Source organism: Pantherophis guttatus, chromosome 1 (genome assembly GCF_059756535.1).
Source record: "Pantherophis guttatus breed Tessera chromosome 1, ASM5975653v1, whole genome shotgun sequence".
Taxonomy (NCBI): domain Eukaryota; kingdom Metazoa; phylum Chordata; class Lepidosauria; order Squamata; family Colubridae; genus Pantherophis; species Pantherophis guttatus.
Window position 1 is genome coordinate 32191428 of NC_142063.1, and position 24925 is coordinate 32216352.

General features: G+C 41.1%; 1 protein-coding gene across 8 annotated transcripts in view; it reads left to right on the top strand.

The window, feature by feature from the left end:
• Positions 1-3683: 3683 nt before the first annotated feature.
• Positions 3684-24925, top strand: part of DAAM1 (dishevelled associated activator of morphogenesis 1) — a 163529-nt gene continuing 142287 nt past the window's right edge. For 2 of the 8 annotated variants that reach the window (XM_034433501.3, XM_034433504.3), the window contains exons 1-2: positions 3787-3943; positions 19865-19983. The gene's annotated coding sequence lies outside the window, so the exon portion shown is untranslated. Of the gene's footprint in view, positions 3944-19864; positions 19984-24925 lie in introns of all 8 variants that reach the window. The other 6 variants (XM_034433503.3, XM_087871249.1, XM_034433502.3 and 3 more) reach the window with 3 other exon arrangements.

Here is a 24925-nt window from a genome sequence, read left to right on the forward strand (position 1 = left end):
ACAATGAATGACCTGCAATGCACTGACCTTGAGTTCATGATTTGCTGGGATAGCTATGCTCATCAATACCTTATGCCAGAACTAAATGTAATCATTATATAATTAACTACAAACTGCTAAAAGTCAAGATCTTTGCCAGGAGAAGCCCATTTATATTGCTAAGAACTTTGGCATTTATTGGTGAGAGACAGCAGGGGTGGGCAGACAACCCTTTCAACTCCTTGTCTCTTTCAAGAGAGATGTTAATTTGAAGGAGGTTATCAGCAATGACAAGGGAGATAAAGGGAGCAAGTAGCAGCCCACACAGACATGATTAAGGATACAGTTATTTCAGCAACAGCTGACAGGCGTGTTGTCTCCTTGACATAAGAAACTGCAAAAATCGTGGGTTCCACTGGGTTATTTCTAGGGAATCTGTCGATTAACGTAGTGAATGGCAGTGCTTGATTTGTTCCCCAATTTTGACTTGTTAAACATTCCTCTGAGTCTTCATGGTCTGGATCAGAGAAAAATGGGGCATTGTTTTCCTTTGGGGAATGTTATGGTGGCTAAATGAATGAAAGCAGAGAAATATCTTATCTACTCAACTCTGAGTAGATAAATAAAAAGTTAAATAATCTTATGCTTGTAACATTGATATCTTAAATGGCAGTTACACATAGGTTTTTTTAAAATTTTCAACACTTTCTAAATAATAGAATGTGAATAATTTTAATCATATTGATAAACATTACTTCATTGAAATCTGCATTGAAATAATATATTGTATCAAGAATTATAATAAAAGGTGGGGAACAAAAAATTACCATCCCATACATTCATTGAGAAGTATTACCCTGCAGTGGCTTAAGAGCCTGGGGTATGAACTGTGATCTGGTTCATTCAACATTCTAAACAAATCTTATCTTGGCTTTGTGGTTGTTAAACCATGGTTCACTGTGGAAGATGCTGTTATTCAGCAAACCATGTTCAAAACAAGGCATGGCAAAGCTTGATGAGTGAATCTGGCATACATTTCTTCATTCAAATAATTTCTCAGGAAGCAACTTAAGCGTGTCTTTTTCTCTGTCAGTCTTGATGGTCTCCTCCCTTTTCAATCTGGAAGCCACAGTACTGGCCTCCGTTTTTGATGGCACTTCCTGGAACTGAGCTGATGTGCTATTAATTTATTTAGTTATATTATTTGTGTCACACATCACTTTATATCATAGCTTTATTATTTTTACAAATAATTCAAGGCAGTGAACATATCCAATATACCTGCCTCCTTCCATTTTCCCAATAACCACCACCCTGTGAAGTAGACTGGGTTGAGAGAGTGACTGGACTAAAGTTACCGAGCTAGCTTTCATGGCTGAGGCAGGACTTGAACTCACAGTCTCCTACGTTCTAGCCGGGTGCATTAACCACTAGACTAAACGGGGGTCCTTCTAGACTCAAGCTCCTGGTTGAGTAGCAGCCATGGGTAAGGAAGTTCTTGCACATTCATGTTGTGTACCAACTGCATTCTTTCCTTGACCGGAAGGCCTTGCTCATACTGATTCATGCCTTGTTCATTTCCAATCTGGATTACTGCAACACCTTCTATATGAGGCTGTTCTTGAGGACCACGAATAATTTACAACTGCTCCAGAATGCAGTGGTACATGCAGTGATGGGTGCCCCTAGGTTTACCTATATAACACCTCTGTTGCAGTATATTGGCTCTCAGTTTTCTCCTGACGAAAATTCAAGGTGCTGTTTATTAAAGCCCTAGATGGCATGAGACCAAGTTATCTGCAAGACTGCCTCTCCCTAAGGACATTTGCCCAGCCTACCAGATCAGATAGGGTGCTCCTAGTCCACGGGTGTTAAACTCGCTGCATCACATTGATGTCACGTGGCATTTTTTGCCTTCACAGAGCTGGGGTGGGAATGGCTTGCATGTGACACATCTGGCTCGTGGGCCACCAGTTTGACCCCTGTGACCTAGTCCTTTCCCTTAAATGCTGCTATTTTATAAATCTAGGAAGTGTGCCCCTACCTTATGAAATGCCCTTCCTGAAATTTGGCCATTCCCTCTCTTTTAACCTTCCCGAAAAGCACTTAAGACTTGACTTTTCCCCCAAAGTGCTGGGTTAGGGTGCTGAATTTTTGTGAGCGTCATGAAAGTTCAGCTGTGATGCCAGGTCTTTTGGTTTTAAACATTTTTTAATATATATTGTAGAGATATATTGCTTTATTTTGGAGTTGTGAGCTGCCCAGGGTTTGGTTCAAGAAGTGCAGCTATATAAATATTTTAAATCAATACAGATTTTTGAAGTTGTACCATTATTACAAAAAGAGAAGAAGTGCTGAGTTTGTCTGCCAAGAAAATGCAAGTTCTGATGCATCACTTTGTAATTGATTGGTGAAGAAAACATTCCATAGCCAAAAAGAGTTGGCCTTGGGATCTTTATTTATTTATTTATTAGATTTCTATACTGCCCTTCTCCCGAAGGACTCAGCGCTTCATCTTGGCTTCAGAAATTCCTGAACTGAGTTCTTATGCAAACTATTGGTTTTGCTAATCAGCAAATAATCCCAAATGGGCATGCAATTCACCAATGCCTGAATAGGTCACTGGTTTTTTCATTGGTTTCTAGTTCAAATAAAAAATTTTAAGGCTCTTGTTCCCTTTTTTTGCCCATCAATGAGTTTTGTGCACCAATCAATTATCTCTGCTTATTTGGGCTCTCTTTCACTATTCCCCCTGCCCAAGGGCTAAGGTTATTGATCGGTGGTTGACAGTTACCTCAGCAAATTCATGTATCCATGCTATAATCACAGCAAGGACATCATACCAATCAATTTCATTCGCTGCAGGGAAAGACATTTTGAAGATCAGATCTGAACATTAGTGACGGGTTGATTGAGGGCTCTTATTTATAAAGCCCCAAGTGGAGTGGCCTAAGACACAGCCAACAACCTGCACAGAAAGAGCCATTATGTATATAATCAGAAAAGCAGATGCCAGATTCTGGAAACTTTCCCTAAATAAAATAACGAAGATAATGTTTCCTGCTTTAGGTCCCAATAAGGAGGTTAGACAAAATAAATTCCAAATTCCAAACTTTTCAAGCAGATGTATAAAATCACTCACACCTGGGTCGTATTTAAGTTCACTGAAAAACAGGCACCGAGGACTCCAGCGAGGATTAAATTCATAAAAGGAACCTGTATTATACCGTTCCACTCAGTGGCTAAGACGCTGAGCTTGTGGATCAGAAAGGTCGGCAGTTCGGCAGTTCGAATCCCTAGGTCTCCTGCGTGAACAGGGGGTTGGACTAGATGACCTCCAAGGTCCCTTCCAACTCTCTTACTGTTCGACCTCCTCAAAGTCAGCCCTTCCGATTAACCGCAATGCAAATCACCTTTATCCACCACAAAAGGGAAGCAGGGAAAAGCAACGAATGGCCAAGGTGTATCTCTCTCACACACCTCGCAGCCCCGTCGCTGATCCCAGACCTCCCGTCCGGCTTGAGTATATATCGAGCGCGGCTTTTTGGTTCGGGAAACGTGAACATAGCCGAGCTGGTGTGGTGGGGGGGGGAAACTCCTGAAAAACCGGGAGAGAAAGTGGGGGCGCGCAGGGCTTTTTGGGAAAGGTAGTCCTTGGCATACAGCTGCCTGTGGCCAAGAACTCGGTCCGGACTCTATCTCCCAGAGGCGCACTAGGCAGCGGGCTGGTAGGAGGCTTTCTCTGTACGAGCCTCCCTTACGTAGTTCCAGATTCACATATTGCATCCTATCAGGCCAAAAGGCGATGATGTCACCTGCGGGCTTGTGAGGCAGCGAGACCGGAGTTACTCCTGCTGGCGGCGGCGGAGGAAGCGAGCCTGCCTAACCAGCACCCATTGTAAGCCGAGCGGGGAACCGGAGCGGGCGGCGGCGGCGGCTCCAGAAAGATGCACGGGGGCTTCAGGTAAGGCGGTGCTGCTCCCCCACCCACCCCCGCTCACTGCAGGCGGCACACAACGCCCAAGCCGAGGCCCCGTTTTCAGATGGTGGCTCGGGCTTGGCTTAACGCGATATGGAGGAACCTAAGTTACCTTCCGGGGTGGAGGGGTGTGTGTGGAAGAATAGGTGAAGCTAAAACGGCTTTCTCGTTCATCCCGGTGTCGGGAGAAGCGGCTCGAGGGGCGCCCGAGCTTTTAAGATTTTAACCTGGGCTAATCGGGGGGGGGGAAAGTCCTCTAGTCTGCAAACGAGGCAGGGTCTTGGGTTTAAAGGATGGGGGGGCAGAGAAACTTTCAAGGCGGTTTTCTCTCAGCCAGAGGTAGAATCGGAACGGGAGAATATGGGCGTCGCTGCGTGGATTGCATTATTTCGCTCGTTTCTGGAAATATCCCTGCGCCCCTTCTCGCCTCCCGGAATTGTGTGGCTCCCACCCACCCCAGCCCACCACAGATCTGCGCGAGAGGCCAGAAAACTGTGGGTTTCGCGTGTGTGTGTATGTAACAAAAGGTGCAGATGTCTTCCCTCCCCCCCCCCCCGTTTCTTTCCGGCTGCAGCCTTTCTTTCTTCTGAATGGGATCGGGGCTGGATACGCCGCGAAAGAGATCGGCTTGGGGGAAAAAAAAAAACACCGGTCTGCCGCCTTTACCACTACCTCCCCTCTCCACAAACACACACTTTTTGTTGTTGTTTGTTGCTGATAACATTCCCCCTCTCCCCCCCCCATTCCGCGGGTTCAAAGCCGCCGAGAGAGAGAGAGAGAGAGAAAGAAAGAAAGAAAGAGAGGGGGGGGGAGAAAGAAAGAAAGAGTTTTGATTCTGCCGGCTTATCGCGAAGGCATTGGAACAAGCAGCCTAAAACCAGGAGGCGTGTAAAGTCGCGGCTTAACGTTGCCGCAACGAGACTTCGGTGCCTGTTTGTGTGGACGGTGCCCATGCTCGCCGCGTCCTCTGTATCGAGACCTCTTTTAAAGCTCCTTTTTGATAAACCCCCCTTGTGCCTCTTCCCCGGGTTTCTTGGTAACTGGGATCCGCTACACGTGCAGAACGGAGTCCCAGAACGGCTCTCCCGGGGTTGCCCGCTCTCACCATTACTGAAATGCTAAAGGCATGGAAACCACCCCGGCTTTTCAAATGCAAAATAAGGCGGAACCAACATTTCGAATGTATTTCAAAAAGAGACAGGGGTGCATCCGCACGGCTCTTCTAAAAACAATTTAAAAAAAAATATGTGACTCTTGAGTGGGGGTTTGGGGCGCCGGGGACAGGTGGGTGGGAGTCGATACATCTTCATCTATAACGCTGCGTAAAGACCATCGATGCTTCTGTTTTCTCCATGGGGGGGGGGGGGGAAAGACAAGGTAATGGGGCTTTTCCCCCTGTGGAAGATGCAGAAACTGCTTCTCCTTTTCCTGCCACCTGGTCTCCATCTTCCTCCCACCCAGCTCCTCCCTCGATTTAGGGGTCTCTTGCTGGCTTTTTCTTTCCGTGAATGGGTGCGTTTGAGTGTCTTGGACCCTACAAGGGGGAGCTTCTCCTTCGTTCCTCCTCGGCTGGGCCAGTGGCTTTTGCTCCACAACCAGAGGGTCCCCAGTTAACCGAGGAAGAAAATAACCATTGTGCACATGCCTCTTTTCTCTCGTGTGTGTGTGTGTGTGAATGTGCCTCCTGGTTTGCAGCAGTAATAAAATCTCTTACCGATTGAGGATTTTTGAAGGAGACGCTGTCTGCAACAGGAAAGAGGGGAGGGGGCGGGGCATCAGAAATCGAGTTGCTATGGTTACCTATGCTGTTGAAGCATTGCTGCTTTTTCCTAGCTCTGGGTTTCCCAGATCCCACTTTTGCCTGGTAACCGTGGAAGGGTGTGGCTGGCGGTGGTCTGTTTTTCAGCCTCTGGAAAAATGGGATGCAGGTGAAGGTATGAATGGAGGAGGAGGAGGAGCCCAGTCTTGTGATGTAAAGGACTTCTTCGACTCAAGATTGACTTCTGGTGACCAATGTGAACACATCCTAGGTTAGCTTTATTTTATTGTATAATTGAGGCTTGGGAGCTTGCATCTGTTTAGCTTTCTTCCTGCTCTGGGGTCCAAGTCTGGAGTTAGTGGATGTTAAATAGGAGGGGATTAGGTTAAAAATAGGGTAGTGTGAGTTTTGCCAAGGCGCAGCTCTGTTTGAGAAGCAGCGAAGAAAGAAAAGGCTGGCAATTCCTTAGTGACAGGTGTGGGTGGGTTCCCCTGTTGCATTCATAGAAACCAAGAGGAAATCGTAGGCAGGCATGAGATGCCTAAATCGCACAGGGTGTTTCCCTAGCCGCCTCTTCCTTTCCTAATCCCACTCTATGCTAACACGCTTGCTCAATGCCTGTTGCAAAATTACAGTAGGATTTCTTCTTTTTTTTAAAAAAAAATGCTGTAGCTTTATTCTTTGTGCACAAGAGCTGTGAGGGGCTTTTCTGAAACGGGCTGAAAGCTGAGAAGAAAAATGCAGAGATGGTAACAAAAGGTGGTTTGCCATTTTGCAGCAATGCTTCGTGTGCTTTGACATGTCCACATGCAGTGGCAGTTGTGTGGAAAGGGCATCCGGATGGATTAAGGCTGCAAACAAATGTACTTCATTGTGCACCATGTTCTATATCAATGACTAGAAAGTCCATCTTTTATACTTAATTGAACGTTATTAAGGCATTGGACCTACCTGTGATGAATTGTATCTACCTTGCGTCGAATGGTAGCAGTTTTGTGCTATTGATCTTCATTATACCCTACCTTTGCTACATCATTATTTCAATTTGTTCGTTATCAGATGGCTAATGTGTGCATATCTTTGCTCTTGAGTTAACACGAAGCTATTTTACTTGGACAAGGTATTAGCCAAGGGTCAATGATACTATTTTAGATGTTGGTATTGATTAAAGTGTGTTTACATTTTTTTCTAGCTCTTCTGGATCCAACAGCCCAGGGAATTATGTATTGACTATTTCCCATCTTTATGGGCAACTGAACACAGGCAACTGATAGGCAATTTGTCCTATCATCAGCTCAGATTAGCTGGGAAATGAATTTAGCCTTCCAAATCCAGGTCACAATCTAGTTCAAATACTATGCCAGCTCATATGGATTCTCATGTTAACTCCATGATGTTGGTTTTTATTAATTTGATTGAAAACTTCAGTATTGGGCTTCCAGGATAGAATGCATAACATTGGATTTACTCTTGCAGAGGAGGAATCCAGTCCACCTTTCTCTGACTCTTGTTGATTACAGTCCCACCACTTTTAAACATTTATGAGAAATGTAAAGTCTCAATTTCTGAACTGTCTGCCATTAGCTTGGATTTTTTACATAAAGGATCTCATCTAAAGATTTTGTAGAAAGTGATACGTTTCTCAGAAGTTAGAATAGTTCCAACTCTCCTAGTATTCCAGAAACTGAGAAACTGTTCTCTTTAATCAAAGCTTTGGGGAGTGTTTCCTAGCGGGGGAATTCTGGGAGTTGAAAGCCACACACTTTAAAATTATTGAGGTTGAAAAACTGATTCCGTGGGGTAAAATATATAAATAAAGGAATGAGGGAATATTCCAAATCAGATCTGCCTTACAAAATTCTAAATTTGGTTCATATTCGTAGAGTAGAAAAGCTAGGAAGGGGTAGTTCAGTCACAGACCCATCCTGTGATTGCTTTTAATTTTTAGTTCTACACTGAAATATCTAATTAATCCTGTAATTTTACAGGACTAGAGTGCAAGGTGTCTAATTTGCACACATTGTCACTGAACTATTCTTATTGTTTATTTTGTAGTCCAGGAATTTGCATAAGATAAATGACAACTAATTTGTAAAACAGACTTCTGGACTGCTTTGCAGACACTTCAAGCGGTCTATTGAGCAACATTTTCACTGGTTTCATACAACACATTACTTGTAGACTAGGCTGAAATGTAATTGGGTGGTTTGTGATTCAATGTAGTACAGTGGTTTAAAGCAACCTGTTATTAACACAGCTGCCTGCAATTACTGCAGGTTCAAATCTTACCAGGCTCAAGGTTGACTCAGCCTTCCATCCTTTCTAAGGTAGGTTAAATGAGGACCCAGTTTGTGGGGGCAATAAGCTGACTTTGTATAAATATACAAAAGTATGAAGGCTATTGCTTAACGCATTGTAAGCCGCCCTGAGTCTCCGGAGAAGGGCGGCATATAAATCAAATTTTAAAAAAAATGTGTCAGGAACCCATTCATTGTTTTGACATGTTATGGGAATGGGCCATTACGTTAAAGTACAACATCATGATACCCCGAGTTGGTTATAAGATGGGCGGCTAAATAAATGTTTTCAATAAATAACATTATTTGAACATTGGTGTAACGTTAGATAAACGTAGCAACTAACCTATCTTTAAGACTGAGTTTTAGTATGACCATGTATTTACAACCTAATTGTTTTCTCACACACCTCTTTCCCTAGGCAGAGCAAAGTATAAGCATTCAATATTTTAGGGAGAGCGTTTATTAATGAGTTGGTAATGCATTATCTTCAGTATGCATAATGCCATAGTTTTACTGCCAAATATTGAAAATATTTTAAGCAGCTTTCTCTAAGCTTCCACCTTTCAATTGTGCTGCATTTGTCCTTCTAATCAAGTGGGGATAAAGGCTGGCTAGGAATTTTGGGCCCTGTGATTCCAGTATATCTGGATAGCAAGAGGTTAGAGTCCGAGTCTATGGAGAAAACCATGGAGAAAACCATTGCCAGTTCAGGTAGACAGGTGTAGTATAATCTTTGGGGGAAACAAATTAATACATGGGCTCTAGCTGATATTGTTTTTGAAAGGGTTAAAAAATGTAGACTCTGAACGTGCCAATTCCTACCAACAAATGTCATTTTATGGTGAAGTAGAACTGAAATATGACTGTATCTTTTAGACTATGCCTGCAATGTTAATATCCTTTGTGTTCTACAGAGGAATAGCTTTACAATTTCGTCTGGAAACGGTCAGATTAATGAATGAGGTATGACAACATTTTAAGGTTTTTCTCACACCATCTTTACACAATGAGTGCCGAAACGGGAACGCACCTGCCGGAAACCGGAAGAATAGCCGCCCTGTGCGCATACACATGCCGGGTGGCTGCTTTTCCGGTGAGCGCATGCACACCGACCACCTGGTTTTCTGGTTTCCGGCATGCATGCGCACATGAAGACCAGCTGGCTGGTGTGCATGCGCGTGCCGGAAACCAGAAGAGCAGCCGCCTAGTGTGTAGTGTGAAAACCAACTGGCCAGCGTGCCAGAACCTGGAAAAGCAACAGGCGACGGCTCATGTGCCCAGAGTGATGGCTCTGCGTGCCACTTCCAGCACACGTGCCATAAGTTTGCCAACATGGGCTTAGAAAATATGGTTCCTCATTGGAGGAAGACCCAATTTGAGTCTGACTGGACACTGGAAAGAGCTCATATAACTGACCTACACAATGGCAAATCAAAAGGCAAAAGAAAATAATTTGTTACTTTGCAGAATGTTACTTGTTCCCTTTTAGGAAAACACAATCGGTAAGAACATCTGGCGTGAAGAATTATCGCAGCGTTCTAATGGCGTTAGATACCAATGAAAATAGAATGACTTGCTGCTGGGAAATATCCCTGCCATCAGTGTGGCTGGCGTTAGATATTCTGGACCATCTGTAACTTCAGCTGGTCTTCAAGAACAAGCCAGGTAGAGTGGGTTGCAGTAATCCAATCCAATCAAAGTGATTGGGGCTTCCTTCTGTGAAGTGATCTGGGCTCAATTTGAGTCACTCCCAAAGAAGTGGGAATACTTTGCAGTATTAATTCTCCCACTTCTCAGTCGGATTTCTGCCCTCATGTTTAGTTAAGAGCTCCCATAAGGTGGCAGAAAGTTGAATTTTAGCAGTAAGCAACCCTTCTTTGAGGAAATGTTTCCCTTATCTATGAAAGAGGCTGTGATGTACTTCCTGCTGAAAAGAAGCCTTTGCTTGATTCAACTATTCTGAGTAATTTTGGACCTGTCTCTAAGCTTCCCTTTGTATTAAAAGAGCCTTGGGAGTTGAGTTTGAGGCCAGGGCAGAGCATGAAAGCTGCATTAGTCACACTTGGAGATGCCTCTTGATTCTCTTTAATCTTTCAGTAGCTTTTGATATGCTCAGCTTTGGTATTTCTCTGGCCCACCTCCTTGAAATGGTATAGGTGTTGTTGTTTTGCAGTGGTTCTTCTTCTTGAGGGGGGACATCCCAGTTGAGGTGGAGAGTGGAGAGGAGAAATCTGCCCAGGGACTTGTACTTTGTTGAGTATCTCAGGTATCTTTCTGGTCCTTTCCTAACATCCTAACATCTATATGAAGCTTATAGAATAGGTGACTTCTAAGCAAGGTCATCTGCTAGCAAGGGATTTAGTGCCATCAATATACTAACAGTGCCTATACATCCCTGGGCTAGATTATGCAGCAAAAATGCTAACCCAGTACCCTTGGTCCCAATGAGAAAAAACAAACTCTATCTGAATCCCCCCAAAGCAGAGTGGGAGTTTGGGTCTCTAGGTAAACAATTCCAGTGAAATATCGTTTTTGATGCTGAATGGAGTTGCATTCCCATGAACCATTGCTTTAGAAGTTTCCATAGTTGAATGATTGGCTTCCTTGAAGTGGTGGCATGTTCCCCTCCCTCCCTCCCTCCCCCCCCCACTTTCAGGCTCACATGGAAGAAAGCTGCTTTAATGATTAGCAGAGATTATAGTGTATTGTATGTAAACTAACCTTTCCTTTTCAACTAATCTTCTTCCTCCTGCTTTACTATCTCTACACACACCATGATATTTTACTCCACTGATTTTGAGAAATGTAGTTAGACATTGAGTGGCATCACTACTGCTACTATTATTATTGCTACCACCACTATTACTGTTATTATTAGTAGCATCTTTCCTGCATTTGTTTTCCACCAGTTGTGTTGCGACTGCACTACAAACAGCATGGTAATTAAGAAAAATCTAGTCCCTTAAAAACTGGAGAAAACTAGATTTGAAGATGGATATAGTGCATTTGAGTTGTCTACCATAAATCAATTCTCTGCTCATTTCATTTTCCTCCTCATTCTGCCTCCAAACAATTACTAGTAATTACTGTCTTGGTAGCCTCTACCTATTCTTTTGCATCCTGAGTTGTTTTCCTGAGCTAGAAAAAAGGTTATACCAAGCTTCCCTTTCTCTGCTCTTCTCATTCTATCTTTCCAAATTACAACCCAATTAACTAGTCCATTATTAGACTACCCCTGTAATGTAATCTAGTTTTCTAGAATAGACAGACAACGGTACTAAAAATGAGCTATTTTTTGGAATAGGAGCATCTTTATAAATGATCTTTTTAAGTCCTGTTGCAATAAATAAATAAATAAATAAATAAATAAATAAATAAATAAATAAATAATTTTAATTCTATACTACCCTTCTCCCGAAGGACTCAGGGCGGTGTACAGCCTATTAAAAACACAAAGACAAACATCAGTTAAAAATAATTAAAATTATTACATAATTTCGGCTCAGATTTAAAACCCCAAAAATTTAAAACACCCAGTTTAAAAATCATTATATTGATAGCCCGGCTTGGCGGAACAGCAGGGTCTTGAGGGCACAGCAAAATACACGGAGGTCAGAGATCTTACGCATTTCCGGGGGCAGTTCATTCCACAGGGCAGGGGCTCCCACAGAGAAGGCCCCCCCCGGGTGTCGCCAGCTGACATAATTTGGCTGATGGCACCCTGAGGAGACCCTCTCTGTGGGAGCGAACTGGGCAGTGGGAGGCTGTTGGTGGCAGAAGTCGGTCTCAAAGGTACTCGGTCCTATGCCATGGAGCGCTTTAAAGGTGGTAACCAACACCTTGAATCGCACCCGGAAGACTACTGGGAGCCAGTGCAGCTCGCGCAAGAGGGGTGTCACGTGGGCACAACGGGTTGCGCCCATAACCACCCGTGCGGCCACATTCTGGACCAGCTGGAGCCTCCAAGTGCTCTTCAAGGGGAGCCCCATGTAGAGAGCATTACAATAGTCCAGCCGGGAGGTGACAAGGGCGTGAGTGATCGTGCGCAAGGCATCCTGGTGCAGAAAGGGCTGCAACTGGCGAATCAGGCGAACCTGATAAAAAGCCCCCCTGGCCATGGCCATCATATGCTCTTCAAAAGACAGCTGTGTGTCCAGGAGGACGCCCAGATTGCGAGCCCTCTCTGTGGGGGGCAGAGATTCACCCCCAATACTCAGCGATGGTACCAGCTGACTATATCGGGATGCCGGAAGCCACAGCTACTCAGTCTTGGAAGGGTTGAGTCTGAGCCTATTTCTCCCCATCCAGACCCGCACGGCCTCCAGGCAGCGAGACATCACATCAAGGGCATCATTGGGGTGGTCTCGGGTGGAGATGTACAACTGAGTGTCATAAGCGTACTGATGGACTCTCACCCCAAAACCACGGATGATCTCACCCAGCGGCTTCACATAAATGTTGAACAGCCTATGACTTGGCTTCCAGATTACAAACTAAATATTGAAGTGAAGCCACCAATAACTTTCACTTTCCTAGAATGCCTGTGATACTATATGAAATCTAAAGGTTTCGTGATTCATTGTGACTATATCGAAGGTCATTTTTTTTTTGTTTTGCCACTTTTTAAAAACAAAATTCTTTTAAAAATTCATTAAATTCTGCTAGGGTGAGGTGTCAAGGGAGGGACCTGTGGGCACCATATTGCCTGCCCAAATCTATCTGGTTCTTCTGGATTGGGTAATAAATTACAATACAATCCTGAATGGGGTGTGTCTCTTTTTTCTGCTGAGGATTTTCATATGAAGAATGGCATTTGTATTTCTATTAGTAGTGGGACAAGTTTGGAGAAGGATGGGTAAAAAGATTGAATAAGACTCTCCCTTGAGATATAAGAAAGCCAAGGACTGATGATCTTCATAGAAGATTGACTTGCCTTCATGGTGAATTGTTTTGAAGAAGCAAGATGGGCAAAGTATTGACACTTTTTGAACTTTGGTCTTGGAGAGGACTCCTGAGAACACCTTTGGAAAGCCAAAAAAACAAACGGATGGATCATCAAACCAACCAACTCAGAATTCTCCCTTGAGGCATAAATGATCGGGCTCAAACTATTCTTATTTGGATACATTATGTGAAAAAGTAGCTTACTGGAAAAGACTCTAATGAAGGGGGAAAGAAAAGGAAGAGGATGACCAGCAGCAAGATGGATGGACCTATTTACAGTGTGGGGTGTCCTTGAAAGACCAGATTAGGGATAGATCATCATGGAGAAAACCTATCAACACTAAGAGTTGGCAATGACTTTATGGCAGGTAAAAAGTCAGTCAGATTGAATGTGTACCCTAAGCAACCATGAGAAGTACTTGGTAATGATCTAATTTATAAGGAGCTTAAATGTCCTAATTTTAAAGGCTGACTTTATTTTCTCTTTAATCGTTTTAATTAGGACAAAAGATGTTCCCACACAACATTGTATCAATAACCACACAAGGCCACAGAAATTATTGATCTGTTTTGAAAGTAATTATCAGAAATAATTACTTTCTATTTAGGAATAGAAATCGTACCTGAATAGAAAAGTATATTGCTGAACAAAAGCAATGCCTTGGGTTTTATTCCTGTCATTTTCGTGTTTGTTTGGCTTTTAAATGGAAAGAGGAAGAAGCAGAGAAAGTGGGGGATAGGGAAAAATCTCCATCTGAATCTCTACCTTGCAATTTCTGCCTGCCAGGATGGGATGTACTGGATGTGGGTGAATAGTCACAGTGCTGTATTTCGTACATTGCCTCTGAATTTTTGGCAGCAAGAAAGGTAGCAAATAGATAGAATGACTTGTGTAGGCAGTTGCTATAATAGAACGGGACAGAACAAAGTTAAGTATACTGAAATACCCTTTTTAAATATATTTATTTTAGTTTATAATAGTTATTAGCTTTCCTATCCTTAGTTAACACAAATATGTTATTAAATAAACAAATATTCCAGATGGGGAAATCTATCTAATAATTAAATTGATCCAACATCATAATATATATATAAAAAGAATTTTGAAGTATCCTTTTATAAAATGCCCAATTTTAAAATAACTTGAATAACTACTGAAATAAGAACGTCTTCACAACCTCAAATCAAATAATGTTATTGTGGTCATTAACCAATAGAAAATAAGAAAGGAAAAAAAGGGGAAAAATAGTTTTCAAATATCCAGGACATCAAAAAATAATTAGGGAGGAACAATACAGAGAAATCAGCTAAAAGGCTTCATACTTATTGGTTAAAACTAACTTAAAATGTAGAATTAGAGAGCCCCTGACAAATCTGAGGAAGATACAGTTGACAGTAGTTGACATAAAATAATTAAAAAAAAAAGACCAGTGGGTAATGCTAAGACACAGCCATTCCCTAGTCCAACAAGTTCAATTGCTCTTAATTATGCTTTGTCTAATTTTATATGCCACCACATAAAACCTGGAAACCTTATATGCTATTTTAGGATTAATATCAGAAAGTAAGAATTTCTTGTAATGGTGATCATTCTATCCTGTTTTACTAGTCATGAGTGGGGCAGGTCTTCACAACTGTAGTGGAGCCATGAGGTGGAACTAGGTGTAGTCTTCTTCAGAAGAAATATCTGTGATGCTATAAGATTGTCACCCATCACCACCCATTATATTTACATCACCGAGACAAACAGAAAAGAAAATAAGCAACGGCCTTCTACATTGTAGGGCCATAGATGTGTTATTCCCTAAACATGGTACCTTTCTGCCATAAATTGCCCAGTAAATGATCATTTGTTAATCTCAACTGTGTGAGAACATGGTTAGCCTGGTTAGGTTATGCTGCCCCTCTATACACTTTTTCTCAAAGTCTATCTTTTGCATATGGTTTTTAGCATGTTGTTTATTTTCAATCAAAGTGGAGGCCAGAGTTACAGTATGTGGTAACTCATTTACCAGTGTCCCCATCTTTTTTCTTTGTTTCTACATCTGCAGAAATTTATTTTGAAAGATCTTTATGCCAGGAACCTTTTTTAAAGGTTGATCTCTTAAAATATGATGTATATTATTGGTGTACAGTATTATATAACAGGATGATTTGTGTCCACAGTCTTCTGGCATGGCCAAGAATGCTGAGATCCTGCCAACCAAACTTTTACTTTAGCCCCTCTTCCAAACAGTACCTGGGTTATGTTTAGATGGGGATTTCCAAAACCTCTCTTCTGAGCATTCCCCTTGGAATAACACTGGGTTGCATAGTTTGGCTAGTAGAACTGATGGTTGCTTAACAGGATATTTCTAAGGTGGAATTTGCTACAGATTCTTTTTCTCCTATATCCTCTCCGCCTTGCACCCCGTGGTGATTTAATTATTATGGTAGGATAACAGAATTAGTAATCTACAGCTTGAGGCTCAGGGGTAGGAACCAGCCATATTGGTGTCATCTAATTTATTCTGATGTGTGAACCCAGCCAGTTGCAGCTTCTTTACATAAATTCATGCATAAATTCAAGTCATGGGTCATACTTATAAGAAATGTGTGAAGATGTCGAACAATTTACTATGCATACCATCTTATTTCCAACAGGCAGTAATGCGTAGGGTATGGAGGCAACAGATTTCTTTCATTATAACATTCCAGGTTAAACCTATGATTACCAACGTGGCTTTAAAAAAAATCTTGAGATTCTGAACAGAATAATGCTTGACAGGCTATCAAATTTTGTATGTCACATTAAAAAGCACAGTACGGGTTATGAATAAACTGGTGTTACGGATTCTGTGGCTTCTCATACATAGGTTTGGCCGGCCACTAACAAACAAGTTTTTCTGTGGTTGTTTGATATGTTATGCAGATTGTTTGCAATTTCTTTTTCTGATTTTTTTCATGGAGGAACAAGTCGTAGCACCTGGTTTTCATGATATGCTAATCACATCCCAGATGGAGCTATGATAGTTCTCGGGTCAACTCACAGGAGGAGGTAGCAAGCAAGATCCAAGCAACATGCATTGCACACTCATGGCTCTTGACTATAATTTATGGCAAATTAAAGAAGTAAGTAGGGCTGAGGGGGGAGAGTTTAGAGGCAAGGGAGGAGCAGAGGATTTTCATGATTAAATACAAAGTTCCTATACCACATGTTGCTTGGGGCTTAAGGATTTGTAGAGTATTGAAAATTCTACCCCAAGTGGAAAATGTACTGATGTGCCCAGTGATTTTATGCATTTTTCAGTACTTGGGGCTGTTGTTAGATTGAGTGAAGCACTTCAAGTGGCAGAAATAATGGCTGGTGGAAAGTGATAGAAAGATGATGGAGGTAATGATGTATATTCTGCAGCTTCAAAGCTAATCAACGTTCAGATACAGTGGAGGATGCTGTCATATTGCCAACATTGACTCGGATTGTACCTAAAGTAAAAATGCACCATCAATCAATAAAATCTTGTTTTTCCTTCATGCAGCATAATACATTGGGCTGACCCTAACAATTTGGAACATACTGCCAGTGAAATAAGCACTAGTGGTTTCTTGTTATAATAAACACCTATCTTATTACCATATCCAAAGATCTAGGTCATTTCTCCTCAAATTTTCAGTAATTATGGAACACTATGTAAACATTTGAAGAAATGCAAAGGCTGCCTGATTAAACAAATTAACCCCTCCATCTACTTTTGTTTTTAAGAGCATGTGTTTTGGATGAATAAGCGATGATTATGGTTGCAGTTGCGTATGTCTTTTTATCCCTGCATTAAAAATCATCTAAAGCTCATTTTATACCAAACTTTTAAATCCAAATTGTATTATTTATTTACCATTTGAATTATTTTATCTTCCCATACATAATAGTATTTATCATAAATTCACTGGTCAAGAAACTTCATTTAATAGAAATCGATGAGAACTAAGAGGGTGGGGGCAGATGGATCTCAAACCCAATGAATTCTCATATTTAGATATTCATCACCATATATGTAGCAATGTGAATAAGATTACTTGCTTGAACATTTCAGAGAAGTAACTTCTGCTCCTTTCTGTTGTGGCCCCACCGGTTGCCAGCAGAGCTGACAATAGAGTTGGACAGTGAGGAAGTTGGGGAGGAACTTGGGCCAGTCCTGGGGGCTGAGTAAAACTCGGATGAGGGCTCTGCGTTGGAGGCAGAGAGGGAGTTAGACAGCAGCGAGGCAGAGGTACAGCTGGAGCCCGTTCCCAGTGTGCGCACGCGCAAAGCTGCCAGAAGACAAGAACAATTAAGAAAGCAGGGTAGACTTGGGAGTAAGGCCACACCTTGGAGATGATTGGCTCCTCCCATAGGACATAAAAGAGGAGCGAACGGGATGTGAGCTTTTGCAGGAAGCAATTAGTTCATCTTGTTTCAAGATTGGAAAATTCTGTTTGTGACTCTAATAGACTCAGTGCTCTGCATTTGGAAATTGGTTCTCTGGCAGCGTTCCAAGTGAGATAAGGTGGGGGTTGATAAACATTCCTCTGAACGACTGTTTACCAAAGCCTTGTTGACTGTGAATGAACAGAATTCATAGTTGTGTTAATAAAAGAGGTTTTACTGGGATTAAGACTTTGCTTCATGCTTTCTAAGGAAGCCTAGGTCAGAACATTTTCTTGAGCAACAGTTGAACAAAGAAGACTAGTTGTGAATGGACTCTTTCAAACTATTTTCATGCATGGAGAGTCATAGCTGAAGCAGCAAGCAAGTTTTAGCTCATGAATGTGAGAAGGTTGTGGCAGATCACACAGTAAAACTCCATAGACTATACTTTGAGAAACACTAGCTTAGATACTTATTCATGTCCTAGATGTTTACTCATGACTACCCATATCAACCAACTTGATGTGGGTGGTTAAATTAAACAAGCATCATATGGCATAAAGGTTGCAGGGGGGAAACACTTTGGCATATGTACAGCATTAGTCTTTGAATTTCAACTGGTTGCTTAGCAGCTTTTGAAGTTACGATGGACCTCCCCAAAAGTATGACGTGGTTCTGATGTCCTGATGGCCACCTCTAACTGCATTTCAGGCACTTGGCAACAGATTCAAATTTATGGCCATTTGAGCATCCCACACTCACATGAGTGTGATTTATGATGTTTTGGCTGAAAACCAAAAAACTTCTGGTTTTTGGCAAAAATGCTCTCTAGCAAACAATGGGTTTTCTTAATGAACATGTCATTTACTTAGCAATCATTGCAAAAAAGGTCATAAAATTGGATCAGTCACATGGACTTTATAACTTCACGACTTACAACCATTATGGGCAGGCTCCTTTATGGATGTAAGTCAAGGACAACCTGTATTCTTTTCTTTACAAGAGAACTCTCAGAAACTTTTATTTTATTAGCTTTCAAGCTCAGAGACTATCATTGAAAATAACACATAGAGGCTTTCTTGGAAGAGTGTGCATTCATAAGTTTTTCATAGGATAAAAATAAACTCTTCAATGTAGAACTCATCATAGGAGATGATGAGCAAGAGAACCTCAGCTTCCTAAACTGGTTTACAATGTGTGTGTTTGAGAAAATAGGGCTGGATGGGATTAGTACATTAAAGAGTGATATATCTTGGCCTTCCCCAACTTGGTAGTACTGAACTTCCTGCCAGAATATTCAAAACATCCGGAAATACAGGATTTGGATAGATTAGTATACAATATCTAGATGAGAACAAAGGGAATGATTCTCTCTCAAAAAAGTTATGGATTTTGTTGTTGTAGTAGTTCCGAATATATTCCCAAACAATAAAATATTCCTAACTTGGACCCTGAAACCACAGCTAATATATATTATAATGCTTCGTTCATTAATATAGCATCTCATTTACTTTAGAATAACATCTGGACTCAGCAAGCAAAGACCACAGTGCAAATTCAGTATTGGTTATCAGAGAGATCTTGTGTGTCCGTTCTCTAAAATGATAGAAGCCACCTTCTTCTGTTTCTTAGTGTTCAGAAATCACTGTTCCAAGTCTCACAACAATCTTCTCTATCCCACAGGCAGAAAATTAAAATATTACATAATATAGATATTTTTATTTTTTAATTTGATTTATATGCCGCCCTTCTCCGGAGACTCAGGGCGGCTTACAATGCGTTTTTTTTTAAAATTTGATTTATATGCCGCCCTTCTCCGAAGACTCAGGGCGGCTTACAATGTGCTAAGCAATAGCCTTCATCCTTTTGTATATTTATACAAAGTCAACTTATTGCCCCCACAACTGGGTCCTCAATTTACCTACCTTAGAAAGGATGGAAGGCTGAGTCAACCTTGAGCCTTGGCGAGATTTGAACTTACAGTAATTGCAGGCAGCTGGTCTTAATAACCAGCTTAATAACAGGGTGCCTTAAACCACTGTACTACCAAGGCTCTCGCGTTAAGCAATAGCCTTCATACTTTTTGTATATTTATACAAAGTCAGCTTATTGCCCCCACAAACTGGGTCCTCATTTCACCTACCTTAGAAAGGATGGAAGGCTGAGTCAACCTTGAGCCTTGGCGAGATTTGAACTTACAGTAATTGCAGGCAGCTGGTCTTAATCACAATGCTTTCAGTCTGCTGAGCCACCAGGCCCACCAGATATGATTGATTGATTGATTGCATGCCATCAAGTTAGTGTCAGTTCTTAGATTTTCTGCATGAAGATCTGTCCCTAACGTGGTCTTTCAAGGTGTACTCATCATCACTGTATCTGAGTCCATCAAACAGACCTCTGGATATTATTTAAAAGGGCAGTGGGATAGCAAAGAAGCCATCCCTCCTGCTTCCCATTAAATGGCATTGCTTAATTGATGGGATTCCTTTCATTTTTTTTTGTTTTGTTCATATTAACAGTTGGAAACAATGAGAGAGGTGCAGTCCAACAGATTTCCTGGTTCTGTTCCACAAAGAGTTTTGTAGAAGACCATTAGCACCTTGAATGGTACTCAGAATCTGGATCTAGATTGAAGCAAGTGAGTAGGGGCTTTGTTATCCATTTGTTTCTTGAGCTTATTTGGCAGTTCAGAACACACACACACAATCTCTGAATTAATTACTAGTTTTTGAATGTCCTCAGTGATGGAGGGATCCTTATAAGCAATATAATAGTAACTGTTTTCGGTATGGAGCAGTAGATAGAGTTCTAAATGTATTAAAGTTGCAAGATTTTGAGAATGGAATGCCTGGGGGTTCTCTGTCTCTTCAAGTTTGTGATGTTTCCAGGAAACGTTAGCTCTGCTAATGTTTGCAAGCCCCAGGTGAGTAACTGCCTAGAAACACAATGGTAAGGAAGACATTTCAAATGCAGATTGTTTTGCATTCGGAGCACCCCGTGGACTTCTCTAACAGGATCAAAATAGCCTATTTCTGTGCAAGTTATGTTTATGTTGTTTGTTTTGCCTGTATTCCCCACTCCCCCACAGACACCAAATCTACCTCTTCCTGATTATTAGTCACTCAATGGCTTACCGCCAAGGCTGTTTACCTGCTGTTCTAGAGCAATTCCCAGCTGTTAGATACCTCCTCTAAGTACTGTCTGTTCCTAGAATTGTTAGGAATTCTTATGGCCCTCAAACATTTCAGGATTTAGCTAGTATTGCCTTGTCATGATAACCAGCAGACACTGAAAGCATAGCAAGGGGCTTCAAAACTACCTTCTCTGCTAATTCATGCTCCTTTTTCTGAAGTTCCATAAAATGTTACCTGGTGTATTTTGGGATCCTATTCTCAGTTTTAGGGGCCTGAAATCTATATTAAAAACAAAGTAGAAGTTCTCTGCCCTGTCCATAGTCTAAAATTGTACTGGATCATTTGGGCTTTGATTCTATCATTTGAACCTTTGAGCCTTACTGAACCTATCAATGCTGCTTCAACTGATTTTTTTAAAATCTTCGTTACCATCCCCCAGCTGCTTGGCAGATAGGTTTTTAAGACCAGGTGATGAACATCCATAAGATACTTCTAGCCATCCTAGTACAGATTAGTTGGCTGAACACTTTAATCTCTACTATCTTCAAAACACTTGAGATAATAACTCACTCCCATCTATTATGGAGTAGAGTTCCTGGAATGTATCCATCAGTTTTAAAATTAAAAACATGAGTGCATCTTGCGCTAAAGTAAAACTTTTTCTTCTTATACAAGTTTGATAATGCTGGTCAGTGCATGTTTCTTTGCCTGCTATAAAGTCAGGAAAATGTATCAGATTATTATTAATATGCACATTTTTAAAAAAAATATGAAAATTATAAACAGCTTTCTAGTGGCATAATTATTTTCCTTGTTCAGAAAGCCATTTTATATGTCTGCATTTTGTAAGTACACAACAGAATGTGTCCATTGAAACACAAATTAAGATTTTGCTCAACATAAGCAAATAAATTTGTATTGACTAGGCCATGAAAATGGTACAGTATCATAAAGATACTGATACTGTGAAAGGTAGCTCTATGGCCAATCTCTCACACTAAGTAGCCTTCTACCTGACCTGACCTGACCTGACTTGAACTGGGAGTTAGAAGTGGATCTTGGGTTTCAGCAGAGAATTTGAGTTCAAGCTATTCTAAGTGCTAAAATGTTAATGGATGATAAACATTGAGCTTCAAAATGATCCATTAAATAGTTCTGATAATATAGCCTTGTAATATTATGCCTAAACTATAATTATTTCTGTCCATAGCAAATGATTAGTAATTTTTCACTGATTTAGACTGCTGGATTGCATGCAATATAAAACCACAACACTTAGCTTGAATAGTAGAGAAAGAAGAAGCCAACTGTTTTTGTGCTCTGGGAATTCCTAAACCTTGAGTCTTATCTTGTATAACAAGGCTGAAAATAAACAAAAATAATCAACATGCACAAAAATTCTAAAAATCCCACTTGCTGTGACTTTTTCTTTTTTCTTCAAAGTGTTCCTCCTTTCTTTTTAGGGAGGACAAAGAAAAGTACCTCCATGACCTTTCTTTGCAATGCCATCTCACAGATGAGGAGTTTCTCTCTCTTTCCCAGTTTTTTAATGTCTGTTTTTAAAAGCACATATATTGCTGGTAGCACAAATAAGCTTGTGCCAATTTATGCAGAATGCAGTTTTGATTTGAATCACTGACTCTTTAAGTTTAAATGGAGCATTTAAATGTGGGGCATTTAAAGGAAACTCTTTTGAATTAAAAAATCTGTTTGGATCTTTGCTGTTAACTTAGTGAATACTGTCTTAAGTCTAACTTGGCAGTCTTTCATTTTCAAAAAGCTGTTTTGGCCAAACTTGTTTGTGTGCCTCAAGCGTGATATAAGAACAATCATTCTGATGCTTTAAGTTCAATGTGTGCAATGCAGCTTCAAATCTCACCCAACTGCACTGTATGCAGGTAGATGAGAAGGAATATGAGACTACCGTTCCCAAATTACAGTCCTATATCAATCCCTCCTCTCTTCCTCAGTTATTGCTGGTGTTACTTTCTCTCCATGTTTTCCAGCCTCTGTTATCTGCTTCCACTGATAAGAACAATAGTTGGCAGGGTTGTGACAACACCTGCAGAATACAATAGCAGCCACACATTTCCAGTGGCCTCTAGCTTCAGTCTAGAAGGGTTTGGCCAAACCATTTTACTGTACTTTTGGAATTACAGGGAAGAGATCAGAGAGAAACTCCACACTTTTTTTTTTTTGAGGTTTAAAAAAATAATAGACAACATTTCTTAGCAGCCAACAAGATTAAACAAGTAAAACTAAAACACAAGCAACTATAGCAGCTGAAGACAAGGACAGGAATCCTCTTGATTATAATGTGAATTATAAACACAGCAGTTTGATTGTTGGGCAAATAAAATCTTTGCCTGACCTAGAAAGAATAGCAGACATAAGACCTGGCACATTTTTAGGGGAGATTTGGCAGTCAGTGAGCTACCACTAAGAACTTCTCTACAGTATTACCTTCTGGAAAGCTTTGAAGGTTTTAGTAATCTTGCATGATCAGATGGTCTTAAAGCATTCTTATATAAAGAGCAAAATGTCCTAAATCTCTTAGGCATTATATTAGAGCACTGTTTTATAATCATGACAACTTTCTGTGAACATCAACTCCCAGAATTCCCTAGCCAGATTCTGGGAGTTGAAGTCCACATATCTTAAATTGCCAAAGTACAGAAACACTGAATAAGAGTCTTATTCAGTGTTCCTGTAACTTGTCTTATAAAGAGACTGGACAATCATTTACCTGAAATGATATAAAATCTATCTCCTGCTCGAGCAAGGGGTTGGACTAGAAGACTTCTGAGGTCCCTTCCAACCAGTGGTGGGTTTCAAACAGTGTTACCACCAGTTCACTTCGCGCACATGCTTTGCGCGTGATTTGCTTCGCGGAAGTGCATTGAATTTCAGAACAGCTGAGGCACGGCAATCCGCTCTGCCATGCCTATCAGCTGGACTAAAAATAAATGAATATAGGTAGGTATAGCGCAGGGGCAGGCAGGAGGGCCCAACTGACAGTTGGAGCAAACTGGTTCGCTCTCACCTCACCATCTCCGCTACCGGCTCGCCCGAACCGGGGAGAACCGGTAGCAACTCACCACTGCTTCCAACTCTATTGTTCTATGTTCTAATCTCCTCTGCTGAACACATTAGATCCCTAATGGGAGGGGGAAGGTGATCTCTCTGCATAAGACCAGAGATATACAGAAAACTATCTTAGGAATTCCTTGTCTGATACTTATCTCCAAGGAAGAACTGTTCTACTGGCCTTGTTTTTCTCAGTCTGTACAAATCTGAGTTAAAACACTTCCTGCCCGGGAGAAGAAAAATGTCAAGATTAACTAGCAAATATTTATAAAATAAAACTTAACACTGATTTTTAATTTTTCTTCCCCCCCCCCTTCAATGTTCTGTGCAATGATTACCTCTCTTCTTGGCATGCAGTGGGTCAAGGTATTTATGGGCAAGCTGGACTTCTTGCCATCATGTAAGGCTAACACATGGGGTATCTTTATGCGAGGCTCAGCAGACCTTTTTCCCAGTTGTTGCTGGCTTTGGCATTTGTTCCAGGATGGTCAGAGCCAGTTGGCTTTTTGCAAAAGTAGTTTTTTAATTGGATTATTATATATGTGGTAACTTGCTGCAGGCAGTTTAAGGGCCTGTTATTCATGCCCCAATTCTCTTAAGTGGTGGCAGCCAGGTTTACAGTTATAATATATACTTGGGTTGGCCACTCCTAGAATGAAGTCACCAAAGACTTGTGCTTTATTCATAAATATGTAAAAGGAACATACATGGATATGCAGTGTTAAGCACTGCAATAGATCCCCCAAAGTTATCTTGTCAGATTTCTTAGAGGAGCGTGGAATTTAAATAGCATTCTAAGATGTTTGCAAATCCAGTTGCTCTGTATTTCAAAGTTTGTATATCTTTCCTGTTATTCATTGTATGTTGGGTGTGGATCCCTACTGTTCTGACCAGGCATGCCCCAGGCAATATACAACAACAAGAAATCCATTCACTTTTACAGTCAAAAATCACTCGGTTGAAAAAGATTGTAGGTGACCCCTGCAACATAAATATTTCACTCCAGGAAAACACCACACAATCCCCTGTTTGTCTGTCTGTCTGTCTGTCTGTCTGTCTGTCTGTCTTTTGCTTGTTTGTTTGCTTGCTTGCTTGCTTGCTTTTCTCTTCTTTCTTTCTCTTTCTTTCTCCCTCCCTTCCTTCCTAGGATATTTCCACTGGAGATGATAGCAGTTAGCACACTGCATAGGTGGGGAACTTTATTGACACAAATGGGGGGAAACAAAAAATACAGCTTGGTTTTCATGAAGTTTAGAAATGCTTTAAAGAACAAAATAGGCTTAATGCCTATTTTTCCCCTCCAATCACCTCCATGCAAACAAGAAACAACTGAAAATAGAACACTCTAGGAGCTGCAGA